Genomic DNA, 4,689 nt, shown 5'->3' with positions numbered 1-4,689 from the left:
GACTTCAAAACTTGAGGTGGATTAACTTAGATGCCATCCTCGTACAATCCCGGATTTACTCACTCATTCATTTATTTTTTTTCATGCATTCAACAAATATTCTTGGAGCCCGCGCCCAGCCCTGGTCTGCCATTCAAAGCCACAGATGAGCTGAGGAGTCAGACGGGTAGATTGACTAATATAATTTAGGGAGAAAGGGCTATGATGCGAGAAGTAGAGGGGGCAAGCCTAATCCACATTTTGGGTCAGGAAAGGGTGGGTCCTGGAGGAAGTGATCCCTGAGGGATGTGTGGGATGCCCGGATGAAAGAGGATCAGTTTGAAAAAACAGCATGTGTGCAAGAGGGGGCACTTGCTGGGAGCCCATCTCTCCCCTCCCGCAGGGCTGGGGTTCACTGGGGGCAGGCGAGGTGCTGGCAGCAAGACCTCGTGAGCATCTTAAGGGGCCTGGCTCCATCCTTAGCATACAGGGGAACCGTGCAAGGGCTGGATTCATTATTTTCAGATTCCAGGGCTTTAGGATTTAATGTCCTTCTCTCCTCATCCTACAAGATTCCTCTGCAAGGGGCACAGTGTCTGTGGGTGACTCAGAGGCCACCTAGGCACCATGCTCCACAGCTGCCCCCAGGGGGAGATGCTCCAGCGGAGGATTCAGGCTGCCTGCCGGGTTAGCCAGGAAGGAACCCATTGCCCCCTGCTGGTGACCAGAGGGAAATCTGACTCCTGCAGAGCTTGGGGAAACGGGGACAGGAAAAGGATCCAGCTGTCCCCCTCCTCCCCTAAACCTCCCATCTCAGTCACCGACATTACCACCTTTCCAATTGTTCAACCAGGGCTCACCCTCCGGAGCCCCCTTCTGTCATTTCACTCCCCTTTCGCCACGTCTCACCCTGCAGCCGCTCCAGGCTGATCCTCCCTCTCTTCTCCCCTCCGGTCTTTGTCACAGCCTCCCAACTGGTTCCTCTGCTGTCTGTCTGGACCACTGCTCTGGTCTCTACACAGATGCCAGGGTAATCTTTTTTACTTACTTATTTATTTAAGTTATATACAGTAAATGGCACAAATCTTCAGTGCACAGCTCGATACATTTTTATACATGTAATCACCCACATAACACCCACCCAGATCAAGATACAGAACAATTTCCAGCTCCGGAAACCCTTTGCCCCAAAGTTTACCAATATTCTAATTTCTATCACCATAGGTCAGTTCAGCCTGTTGTTAAGCTGCAAAGAAATGAAGCTGACCACATAATGTGTCGTCTTTTGTGTCGGGCTTATTACACTAAGTGTATCTTTGAGTTTTTCCCCACGGTGTGTGTACTGACACGTTGTCATTTTCATGGCTGGGCACTATTCCATTGTGTGTGTTAATTTATTCTTTCTACTATTGAGGAATATTTGAGTTGCTTCCAGTTTGAGGCTATTAAAAATAGACTGCTGTGTGCCTTCCGGTACAAGTCTTTCGGTCGACACACACTCGTTTCTGGTACGTGCCCAGAAGTGGCAGTGCTGGGTCACAAGGCAGGCAGGGCTGTGGCCTCTGCAGTTACTGCCGTGTCGCTTTCCAAAGGGGCTGTACCAATCTGCGGTCCACCGGTCACAGGTGAGAGTAGAGCGATTTTTTAAACTTTTTTTTGGAAATAATTTCCAACTTACGGAAAAGTTGTAAGAATAAAAACAGTACAAACAGCACACTTGTAGACCCTTGACTCAGATTAAACTATTATTTTATATCATGGGACTCTATATATCTATCTATATACACAGATTAAACTATTTTATATCATGGGACTCTATATATCTATCTATATACACACACTTGTACATACACATAACATGGTATTTTATATATATATACATATATGCAACATTTACATATTATATGTATGTATGTATATAATTCCTTCCGAATCATTTGAGTGTAGACTCTACACGTCATGATTTTTTACCCCTAAACACATCCCTATTCCCAAGCACAAGGATACTCTCTTGCATGACTACAGTACAGTTTTCAACTTGGGTAGAATTAATATTGATTCGATACTTTTATTCAGTCTACCGTTCACATTCTTTTTTTATTCACTGACCCAATAGCACCCTGTGTAGCATCTTCCCTCTCCCACAGAGGATCTAGTCTAAAATCAGGGATGGCACTTGGCTGCCACGTCTCTGCAGGCTCTGCCGACCGGGAGCATTTCCGCAGCCCTTCCTTGTTTTTATGACTACGGCAGTCATTCTCAAATGGGAGCCATTTTTGCCCTCCAGGGGACATTTTGACAATGTCTGCAGACACTTAGGGTTGTTACAACTGGGAGTATAAATGCCATCTAGTAGGTAGAGGCCAGGGATGTTAATAAACATCCTGCAGTGCACAGGACAGCCTCCAGAACTAAGAATCTTTCGGCCCACAATGTCAATAGCGCCAAGGTTGAGAAACCATAGACTCAAGTGATCTTTTAAAATTGTGACTCACGTCTCATCACCTTCCTGCTTACATCCCTTCAGTGACTTTCCATTGTTGTCAGAATAAAATACAGGTTCCTTATCATGGCAGACACACTAAGCCCTACATGACCTGGCCCCAGACGGACCTCTTCGATTCACTGTGTTCCAGCCACACCAATATGTCTGCTCCATAAATGTGCCCATCTTACTCCTACCCCAAGGGCCTTTGCACGCCCTGTTCCCTCTGTCTGGAACACTTTTCTCCCGATATCCACTTGGTAGATGCCTTAGCATCTAGGTCTCATCTCGGAAAGGCTTCCTGACAACCCAGATGCTCTATCCCATTACTCTGCTTTAGTCTTTTTCATAACACTTTTTATTACCTGAAATTATCTTGTTTGTTTAATTACGTGTTTATTGCTTATCTCCTCACCAAAGTAAATGCTGCCTGGTGTGTGTGTGTGTGTGGGCAGGGGGCAGCGGTGTTTAACCATTTTTTTCACTGCTATATCCCTGGCACCTAAAACAGGTCTTGTCACATAGCAAGCATGCAAAAATATTTGTTGAATGAACAAACGTGGCCTAGATTACAAGAAGGGGCGTTGAGTTAGGCAGACTTCAGATCAAAGCATCGCTCTGCCATTTCCCGGCGGTGGAGCTTTGAGTAAATGACTTTACAACGCTGAGCCTCATTCCTCATTGGTCACGAAGATAAAAGCGGTGCCTCTATCACAAGGGTGTCTAATGCTTGCGGAACATTGCTGGGCACGTAGTAAGTGCTTGAGAACTTATTACATGTGGGCCAGACATAGATGTGGCAATAGGTATGGATGGGAACTGGGACAGAACCCATCCAGGCTCTTTTCCTCCCATGATCCCAGATGCAATCCTTCTTCTTGGAACACTTTATTACATTTTCTGGATGTCTCCTTACTTGACATCCGCCTGACGCCCAAGATGCCCCTTGTATATTTAGTACAGCACCTGGCATAGAGGAGCTGGGAGGGGAAGGGAAGAGAAGGGAAGGAAGGGGAGGAAGTAAAGAGGAAAGGAGGGTTCTTGCCTATGCTCTTACGGAAGAGGTGACGTCCTCTGATGAGATGCCAGTGCTGGGTTGGAGGCGGAAATGAAGATGAGGATGAAGATTCCAGGTTTTAGGAATATAAGGCGATGGGACTAGAAGACAAGCGAGATTCTAGTCTAGGGTGCAAAATTTAATAGGGGGTATGTGCCAAAAACCTTAGTAGTCGAGACACATCATTGTTTAATGTAATATTTTTTTAAATCAAAACTAATGCCAACATTTCCATTATGAGCAAACTATGAACATTTTAAACAAAACCAGGATTCGTCACAGTATTGTGTTGATTGAGCTTGGGGCAAAAGGAAAAATTCTGATCCCATTACCCTAGTCCTGGCTCTCAGGGCCCTGCTGTTCCGCCCTCTGCCTGCAGGGGGTGGGGTCCGTCTGGTTTTGGCAAATAAGTCTCCTTTGGGCCTTTGCTTTCTGGGTTTGCGGAATAGTCTGCGAAGGTAGATAAGTCCTTTATCCTTCTGGGCCTCGGCTTTCCTCTCTGTAAAGGGCTAGGAGCTCACATTTCATTTCTAGCTCAAATATCTCAACCCTGAGTTCTCATTCAGCCTCTTCTTGACACACCGTTTGGAATGTAATTATTTTCAATTAAGCATCCAATCACTGTTTCTCTTACAGCATCCTCTGATTGATTGAACACTCCATTACAGGAAACTTGTGAGTTGCTGAAGTTATGGTCTTCCTATTGTGTATAGCATGGTATGAGCACTCGCTCAATGCTTAACTATTTTTTTCTGGCTGAGAAGTTATTTCTGCTTTTTCTTCTTTAATTTGTTTATGTAATGAATTAAGTTGACTGCATTTCTAGTGACGAAGTCTCTTATTCCTGGGGGTGAGGGAGGGAACCCAAAAGTAAAAATGGTCTAGAGTAATGTTAGTAAAATGGATCGGGAACTTTCTACATTTTCCTATGATCTAGAATAGTTTGTATAACATAGGCATAATCTGATCTTTAAAGACTGTATAAAACTCAGTTGTAAAACCATCTGGGCTTGGTGCCTCTTTCTACCTCCAACTTTTTATTAAAAATTTAAATCTACAGAAAAGTTGAGCACTCTTTAGCTAGGTTCACCAACTGTTAACAGTTTATCACATTTGTGTGTTCTCTCTCCACACACACACACACACACACACACACACACACACACAC

The sequence above is a fragment of the Pteropus vampyrus genome, unplaced genomic scaffold (assembly GCF_000151845.1).
Source record: "Pteropus vampyrus isolate Shadow unplaced genomic scaffold, Pvam_2.0 Scaffold95, whole genome shotgun sequence".
NCBI lineage: Eukaryota > Metazoa > Chordata > Mammalia > Chiroptera > Pteropodidae > Pteropus > Pteropus vampyrus.
This window is presented reverse-complemented; position numbering follows the sequence as displayed.